The sequence below is a fragment of the Rhinopithecus bieti genome, unplaced genomic scaffold (genome assembly GCF_001698545.2).
Source record: "Rhinopithecus bieti isolate Rb0 unplaced genomic scaffold, ASM169854v2 scaffold_28624, whole genome shotgun sequence".
Lineage (NCBI taxonomy): Eukaryota > Metazoa > Chordata > Mammalia > Primates > Cercopithecidae > Rhinopithecus > Rhinopithecus bieti.
Window position 1 is genome coordinate 30,770 of NW_016812477.1, and position 10,005 is coordinate 40,774.

The following is a 10,005-nucleotide window of genomic DNA, read 5'->3' on the forward strand; positions in this document are numbered from 1 at the left end:
ACTCCAGCCTGGGTGACAGAGCGAGACTCCGTCTCAAAAAAAAAAAAAGATAGGGTCTTGCTCTGTTGCCTAGGCTGGAGTGCAGTGGTGCAATCTTGGCTTACTGCAACCTCTGCCTCCTGGGTTCAAGTGATTCTCCCGCCTCAGCCTCCCAAGTAGCTGGGAGTACAGGTACACGCCACCACGCCCAGCACTGATTTTTGTAGAGATGGGTTTCACCGTGTTGGCTGGGTTGGTCTGGAACTCCTGACCACAAGTAATCCTCCCACCTCGGCCTCCCAAAATGCTAGGATTGCAGGTGAGAACTGATGCCCAGCCACCATTCTGTTCTTAATATCACCTGCCCTCAGGGGAAACCATTTTAGCAGATCCTATCCTTCTTGGGTTCTATGAGAGCCTAACTGACCTTGGGAAGAGAAACACCCAACTCCAGCCCCCTCCAATCATCCTGTCCCACCTAAGGAGGAAGGTGCTGAAGTACTTGTGAAGTTCACAGTCCAGGGGCACAGGCTCACCAAAGGACTGAAACTTAATCATAGGCCTACAGAATGCTTCTCCGCTCTCCACATCTTACCACCACAAAACTAAAGGCCTATTTACCACTGGTCCTTTTACTCAGTACAACACGCCTGGCGATCAAGAAAAAATTACAAGCCACACTAAAAGAAAACACAGTTTGAAGAGACAGAGCAAGCATCAGAGCTAAACCAGGCAGAGATGTTGGAATTATCAGATTAGGAATTTCAAACAACTAGGATTCATATGCTAAGGGATCTAATGGGTAAAGTAGACAGCATACAAGAACAGCTGAACAATGTAAGCAGAGAGATGGAAAGTAGAAGAAAAAAAAAAAAGAAAGAAAATCTAGAGATCAAAAGCACTATAACAGAAATTAGGAATAAATTTGATGGGCTTATTAGCAGGCTGGACACACCTGACAAAAGAATCTCTGAGCTTGAAAACATCCCAGTAGAAATCTGAAACTGAAAACAAAAAGAGACTGAAAAAAAAAAAAAAAACAGAATATTCAAGAACTGTGAGAAAACCACAAAAGGTATAATATATACATAATGGTAATACCAGAAGGAGAAGAAATAGAGCTAGGAACAGAAAAAATATTTAAAACAATAATGACTGAGAATTTCCCCCAAATTAATATCAGATACCAAACCACAGATCCAGGAAGCAGAGAACAGCAAGCAGGATGAATACCAAAACAAAACAAAACGAAAAATACCTTGGCATACCGTATTTAAATTACAGAAAATTCAAAGATGGGCCAGGCATGGTGGCTCATGCCTGTAATCCCAGCACTTTGGGAACGCCGAGGTGGGTGGATCACCTGAGGTCAGGAGTTCGAAACCAGCCTGGCCAACATGGTGAAACCCCATCTCTACTAAAAATATGAAAATTAGCCAGGCGTGGTGGCTCAAGCTTGTAATCCCAGCTATTCGGGAGGCTGAGGCACAAGAATAACTTGAAACTGGGAGGCAGAGGTTGAAGTGAGCTGAGATCGTCCCACTGCACTCCAACCTAAGCAACAGAGTGAGACTCCATCTAAAAACAAGAAAAAAAAGTGAATGGATGGAAAAAGATGTACCATGCTAATACCAATCAAAAGAAAACAAGAGTCGCTATATTAGTTTCAGACAAAGCAGACATCACAGCAAGGAAAGTTTTCAGGGATAAAGAAGGGCACTACATAATGATAAAGAGGGCAATTATCCAAGAAGACATAACCGTCTTTAACATACTTTGCACATAACAACAGAGGCAAACCACATGAAGTAAAACTACCAGAACTGCAAGGAGAAGTGATTAATCCATTATTATAGTTGGAGACTTTAACACCAATCTATCAGAAATAGGTTAAGCGAGCAGAAAATCAGTGAGGACATTGTTGAATTCAACAACACCATCAATTCACTGGACACAAGGGCAATTATTGGCTACTTCATCCAGCAACAGCAGATTACACATTTTTCTCAAGTTCACATAAAACACCCAGCAAGATAGACAGATTCTGGGCCATAAAACAGTATCTCAACAAAATTTTAAAAACAGAAGTCAGATAATGCCTGTTTTCCGACAACAACAAAATTAAACTAGAAATTAATAACAGAAAGCTATCTGGAAAAATCCCAAAATACTTGGAAATTAACACATTTCTAAGTAAAACAGGGGTCAGCGAATTAAGACGAAATTTTAAAATATTTTGAACTAAATGAAAATGAAAACGCAACTTATCAAAATGTGTGAGATGCAGTAAAAGTAGTGCTTAAAGAGAAATAATTAGTATTGAATGCATATCTTAGAAAAGGAGAAAACTCTATAATTATTAAGCTGATATCTTAGGAAAGTAGAGTATTAATTAAACAGTAAAATTAAATCCAAAGTAAGCAGAAGAAAAAAATAATTATAATGAAAAACAAGAAATCAATAGAGAAAATCAATGAAACCACAAGCGAATGCTTTGAAAAGTTCAGTAAGGCTGGGCGTGGTGGCTCATGCCTATAATCCCAGCACTTTGGGAGGCTGAGACGGGCAGATCACTTGAAGTCAGGAGTTTGAGACTAGCCTGGCCAACATGGTGAATGAAACCTCGTCTCTACTAAAAATACAAAAATTAGCTGGGGGTGGTGGTAGATGCCTGTAATATCAGCTACTCAGGAGGCGAGGCAGGAGAATCACTTGAACCCAGGAGGCAGAGGTTGCAGTGAGCCAAGATCACATCATTGCACTCCAGCCTGAGTGATAGAGTGAGACTCCATCTCAAAAAAAAAATAGAAGTTCAATAAAATTGATAAATTTCTAGCCAAGTTAAGAAAAAAAGAGAAAGAACACACATTATTGTCAAAAATGACATATTTCATATTTCATGGACATTAAAGGATAATAATGAAATGCTATGAACAACTAACCCTATGCCCATTAATTTGATAACCCACATGCAATGGACCAATTCCTTAAAAGACACAATCTGCCAAAACTCATACAAGAAGAAATAGATAATCTAAATAGGCTTATATTTATTTTTAAAATTGAATCAATACTTGGTAACTTTCCAAAACAGAAAGCACCAGGCTCAGATGGGTTTAGAGGTGAATTCAACAAAACATTTAAAGTGGAAATTACACTGATTTTCTATAATCTCTTTCAGAAGATAGAAGCAAAGGGAATACTTCCCAGTTCATTCTGAGGCCAGTATACCTTAATGCCAAAACTAGACAAAGACATTTATGAGAAAACAACAGACCAATATCTCTCATGAACATAGATGCAAAAATCCTCAACAATGAGATGCTTGGTGGTCTGTGGTTCAGGAGCTTCCTCGGGATGTCAGTGGACTGGCTGAGGGGCAAGGTGGAAGTCGATCAAGAGACTATCCAGCGGCTCCTTGAGGAGAATGAGCAACTGATCCTCTGTATTGTGGAGTATCAGAGCAAGGGCTGGGCGAACGAGTGCGTCCAGTGCCAGCATGTGTTACATAGAAATCTCATTTATTGGGCTACCATCGGAGATCCCAGCCCAACCAGTACTTCAAAAATAATGAAATCATCTTTCAAAAGCAATGGAATAATCTTCCAGTTGGCTGTTGTGAGGAGTAATTGAATGTAATCCATCTCTTATAAAATGGAGACAGGATCTTTACCAACTCAACTGCTTAAAACATGAATGACACTTCTGTGGCTCTTTTAAAAAATATGAAAATGTGGGCCAGGCGCGGTGGCTCACGCCTGTAATCCCAGCATTTTGGGAGGCCGAGGTGGGTGAATCTCCAGATCAGGAGATTGAGACCATCCTGGCCAACATGGTGAAACCCTGTCGCTACTAAAAATACAAAAAATTAGCCGGGCGCGGTGGCGGGCGCCTGTAAATCCCAGCTAATCAGGAGGCTGAAGCAGGAGAATGGCCTGAACCCGGGAGGCGGAGCTTGCAGTGAGCTGAGATCATGCCACTGCACTCCAGCCTGGGTGACAGAGTGAGATCCATCTCAAAAAAAAAAAAAAAAAAAAAAGTGAAAATGTGAAGAAAGCTACTAACTTCACTGTATTCTCAATGTAAATATTTTAAAAATAAGCAAATCCCTTAATAAGTTGAGACCAGATGTCATCTTTCCTGAACTTGGAGCATGTTTAGATAACTAAGACATCACTGGGATGCTCAAGCCTACTTTTTAGTTTCAACCTGAAGAGGAAACTGAGTAGGTGTTGGGGAGGAATTGGTGAGACTCCTGACTTGAGACCTTGCTAAATGGACATGTATCTGCATGCTCCTTCTTAACAGTTTGTAAATGTGGCCCCCTGACTGTTGTTTCCAGATAGCTTTGAAATAAAGCTTTATTTTCTACAAAAGAAAAAAATCCTCAACAATCCTCAACAAAATTTGGCAACTTGAATGCAAAATATATTTTAAAATTATACACTGCAAGCAAATGGAATTTATCCCAGGTATGCAAGACTGGTTCGACATTTGAAAATCAATGTAATCCATCACATCAATAGGCAAAAGAAGAAAAATCACGGCTGAATGCGGTGGCTCACTCCTGTAATCCCAGCACCTTGGGAGGCTGAGGCGAGCAGATCACAAGGTCAGGAGTTCAAGACCAGCCTGGCTAACATGGCAAAACCCCGTCGCTACTAAAAATACAAAAATTAGCTGGGTGTGGTGGTGCACACCTGTAGTCCCAGCTACTCAGGAGGCTGAGGCAGGAGAATGGCGTGAACCTGGGAGGCAGACCTTGCAGTGAGCTGAGATCATGCCGCTGCACTCCAGCCTGGGCGACAGAACAAGACTCTGTCTCAAAAAAGAAAAAAAAAAAGAAAGAGAGAAAGAGAGAAAGAGAGAAAGAGAGAAAGAGAGAAAGAGAGAAAGAAAGAAAGAAAGAAAGAAAGAAAGAAAGAAAGAAGAAAAATCAGACCAATAGATGCAGAAAAAGCACTTGACAAAATCTAACAGAAATTAATGAAGTTCTTTATCAACTTGATAAGTAACATCTATAAAAATACTATAGCTAACTTCATACTTAAAGGTATGAAACTAGAAGCTTTCCTGCTAAGATCAGGAACAAGGAATGGAAGTCTCCTCTGACTACTCCTTTTTCAATACCCTAGTGGAAGTCCTAGCTGATGCAAAAAGACAAGACTTAGGTACTAAAAAGTATACTGATTGAGAAGAAAGAAATAAAACTGTTTTTGTTCATGGATGACACAATTATCCATGTAGAAAATCCAATAGCATCGACCAAATAACTGGATCTAATATGTGATTTTACAAAGGTTGCGGGATACAATGTTAATATACAAAAGTCTGTTGTTTTTCTATATACCAGCAATAAACAAGTGAAATTTGTTTTGTTGTTGTTTGAGACAGACTTTTGCTCTGGTCTCCCAGGCTGGAGTACAATGGCGCAATCTCAGCTTACTGCAACCTCTGCCTCCTGGGTTCAAGCGATTCTCCTGCCTCAGCCTCCTGAGTAACTGGGATTAGAGGCGCCCGCCTCTATGGCCAGCTAATTTTTGTATTTTTAGTAGAGACAGGGTTTCATCATATTGGCCAGGTTGGTCTTGAACTCCTGACCTCAGGTGATCCACTCGCCTCAGCCTCCCAAAGTGTGGGGATTATAGGTGTAAGGCACCGTACCCAGCCTTTTTTTTTTGAAATTTAAAATTAAAACATATTATATAGTACCATCTACATTAGCACCCCCAGAAGTAAAATAATCAGGTACCAATCTAAGAAAACATATATAAGTCTTATGTAAGGAAAACTACAAAACTCTCATGAAAGATACCAAAGAGAAACTAAATAAATGGAGAGATACTCCATATTTACCAACAGGAAGACTCAATATTGTCATGATGTCAGTTCTTTACAACTTGACTTAAAGAGTTAATGCAATCCCCCATCAAAATATCAGCAAGTTATTTTGTGAATATCAACAAACTGATTCTAATATTTATATAGCAAAGCAAAAGACATGCAACAGCCAACACAATATTGAAGGAGAGAACAAAGTTAGGAGGACTGACTCTCTCCAACTTCAAGACTTACTACAGAACTGTAGTAATCAAGAATGTAGTGTTAAAGTAGCCAGGGGTGATGGTGCATGTCTGTAGTCCTGCTTGCTACTCAGGAGGCAGAGGTGGGAGGATCACCTGAGAACAAGAGGTCAAGGCTGCAGTGATCATGCCACTGTACTCCAGCCTGAGAAACAGAGTGAGACCTTGTCTCTTAAAAAAATTAATTAATTAATTAAAATTAAAATTAAACAAATATTAAATAAAATGAAAAAGTAAAGAGTGTGTGGTATTGGCAAAATGATAGACAAATAGATCAATGGAACAAAATAGATCCACATAAATACAGTCAATTGATCTTTGACAAAGGAGCAAAGGCGATACAATAGAACAAAGATAGTCTTTTCAACAAATGCTGCTGGAATAACTAGACATCTACATCCAAAAAAATAAAATGATTCTAGACACAGACTTTACACTCTTCACAAAAATTAACTCAAAAAGGATCATAGACCTGAATGTAAAATGCAAAACTATGCAACTCCTAGACAGTAACATAGGAGAAAATCTGGATGACTGAAGGTTTTATGATGACTTTTTAGATACAACACCTAAGACATGATCCATGAAAATAAGAATTGATAAGCTGGACTTCATTAAAATTAAAATTTTCTGCTCTGAAAAAGACATGCCAAGAGAAGGAAAAGACAAGCCATACACTAGGAGGAAATATTTGCAAAGAATACTTAGTCTCGATAGACAGGACTGGTTAGTTCGAAGCAATGTGATGAAAGAATTCTTAAAAGCTCCAGCAATAAGAAGAACATAACAGCCCAATTGTTGGAAAAATGGGCAAGAACGGGGCTGACAGATGCTCACCAGAAAAAGATACACAGATGGCAAATGACGCAAGCATATGAAAGATGGCTGGCCACATCACATGTCACCAGGGAAATGTAAATTAAAACCAATAATGAGATACCACTGCCACACCTATTAGAAATGACCAAAGTTCAGAAGGACCACTGTCATACACCAAATGTGGAGTGATAGGAACTCTCATTCATTGCTGGTGGGAATGCAAAATGGTACAGCCAGTATGAAAGGCAGTTTGGCAGTTTCTTATAAAACTAAGGTTTCTCTTACCATATGATGCAGCAATCACACCCCTTGGTATTTACCCAAAGGAGTTGAAAACTTATGTCCACACAAAAACCTGCACATACATGTTTATAGCAGCTTTATTTTTAGCTGTCAAAACATGGAGGCAGTGAAGATGTCCTCAGTAGGTAAATAGATAAATACACTGTGGTACATCCAGAGAGCGGAATAATATTCAGTGCTAACAAGAAAGGAGCTAGCTGGTCAGGTGCAGTGGCTCATGCCTGTAATTCCAACACTTTGGGAGGCCAGGGCAGGCAGATTACTTAAGGTCAGGAGTTTGTGACCAGCCTGGCCAACCAGCTTGGCCAACATGGTGAAACCCCGTCTCTACCGAAAATACAAAAATTACCCAGGCACAGTGGTGCGCACCTGTAATTGCAGCTACTCGGGAGGCTGAGGCACAAGAATCCCTTGAACCTGGGAGGCGGAGGTTTCAGTGAGCTGAGATCGCACCACTGCACTCCAGCCTGGGCGACAGAATAAGACTCCATTTCAAAAAGAAAAAAAAAGAAAAAAGAAAGGAAAGGAGCTATCAAACTATGAAAATATATGGAGGAAACATAAATGTATATGAAGTGAAAGAAGGCAATTTGAAAAGGTCACATGCTATGTGATTTCATCTATATGACATTCTTGAAAAGGCAAACTCTCGAGACAGTAAATAGATCAGTGGTTTCCAGGAGGCAGAAGGAAGGGATGGATGAACAGGCAGACCACAGAGGATTTTTAGGCCAATGCAACTATTCTGTGCTATAATGGTGGATCCATGTCATCATACATTTGTCCAAACCCACAGGGTGGGTAACACCAAGAATAAGCCCTAATGTAATTGATAGACTTTGTGTCAATGTAGGTTGATCACGTGTGACAAATGTACCACTCTGGTTGATGCTGATAATGGGGGAAGCCATGCATGCCTGAGGGCAGAGGACATATGAGATATCTTTGTACCTTCCTCTCAGTTTTGCTGTGAATCTGAAACTGCTCTTTTAAAAGTATAAAAGGAAAAGAAAAAACAGGCCAGACGTGGTGGCTCACCCCTGTTATCCCAGCACTTTGGGAGGCTGGGGTGGGAGGATCACTTGAGCCCAGGAGTTCAAGACCAGCCTGGGCAACATAGTAAGACCCTATCTCTATATTATTTTTTAAAATAAAAAATAAAATTCAAATTAAAAAATTTTAAAAAAATTAAAAAAACCCTCAACCCTTTTCTTACACTATACACTAAATTAACTTGATCATGGACCTATGTATAAATGCTAAAACTATCAAATTTCTAGAAAAATCTCTCTCTCTCTCTTTTTAGAGACAGGGTCACCCAGGCTGGAGTGCAGAGGTAAGATCATAGACTCAAACTCCTGGGCTCAAATGATGCTCCTGCTTCAGCCTCCCAAGTTGCTGGGACGACAGGTGCACAGAAAATATATTCTTAGAGTAGGCCAAGATTATTTAGATAGAACAAAAATATCAACCTACAAAAGAAAGGAATTGATAAATTGTACTTTATCAAAATTAAGATCTTCTGTTCCTTTAAGGCCATTGAAAATAAAATGGCAGCCCACTGAGGAGGAAAAAATATTAATATTTGCAACATATATATCTGACAAATACCATGTTTCCAGAGTATATAAAGGACTCTCATACTCAATAATGAGAAGGAAAAAAAAAACCCTTTGCTTTTGTTTTTTTGAGAAAGGGTCCAGCCCAGGCTGGAGTGCAGTGGCACAATCATACCTAACTGCAGCCTCAAACTCCCAGCCTCAAGCAATCCTCCCACCTCAGCCTCACAAAGTGTTGGGATGAATAGTATAAGCCACTGTGTCTGGCCCCATCTAATTTAAACATGGGCAAAAGATTTCAACTGACATTTTACAAAAGAAAAAATAGGAATGGCCAATAAGTCCATGGAATGATGCTCAAGTATCATTAGTCATCAGAGAAAAGTACATTAAAGCACAATGAAAACTGTACATACTCACCGCAATGGTTAAAACTAAAAAGACTGACCAAACCAAATGTTGGTCAGGATGTGAAGCAGAAAAACTCTCATAAATGGCTCGTAGGAATGTAAAATATGGAACAAGCAATTTGGAAAACAACTCAGCAGTTTCTGATAGAGTTAAGAATATGAGCCGGGCATGGTGGCTCACCCCTGCAATCCCAGCACTTTGGGAGGCCAAGGCAGGGGGATTACTTGAGGTCAGGAGTTCCAGATCCAACATGGTGAAACCCCATCTCTGCTAAAAACACAAAAATTAGCCGGGGAAAAACACAAAAAATAGCCTGCACCTGTAGTCCCAGCTACTCGGGAGGCTGAGGCAGGAGAATCGCTTGAGCCTGGGAGGTGGAGGTTGGAGTGAGCTGAGATCACACTATTGCACTCCAGCCTCGGTGACAGAGCAAGAATCTGTTTAAAAAAAAGAAAGAAAGAAAAGAATAAGTTTATAATATCCAGCAATTCCACTCCTAGGCATTTACCCAAGAACAATAAAAACACATGTTCACAGATACTTTTACATGAATAGTCCTAGCAGCTTCATGTATAATAGCCAATAACTGTAAACAACTCACATATCTCCTGACTGGTGAATAGATACACAAATTGTGGTATAGACAATGGAATGCTACCCAACAACACAGTGTAAAACATTGATGCAGGCCGGGTGCAGTGGCTTACACCTGTAATCCCAGCACTTTGGAAGGCCAAGGAGGGAGGATCACGAGGTCAGGAGATCGAGACCATCCTGGCTAACACGGTGAAACCCTGTCTCTACTGAAAAAGAAAAAAACAAAAAATTAGCCGGGCATGGTGGCAGGCGCC

General features: G+C 40.1%; 1 pseudogene; it reads left to right on the forward strand.

The window, feature by feature from the left end:
• The first annotated feature begins 3,336 nt into the window (after positions 1–3,336).
• LOC108544991 (SS18-like protein 2 pseudogene) lies at positions 3,337–3,612 on the forward strand (annotated as a pseudogene).
• The last annotated feature ends 6,393 nt before the right edge of the window (positions 3,613–10,005 follow it).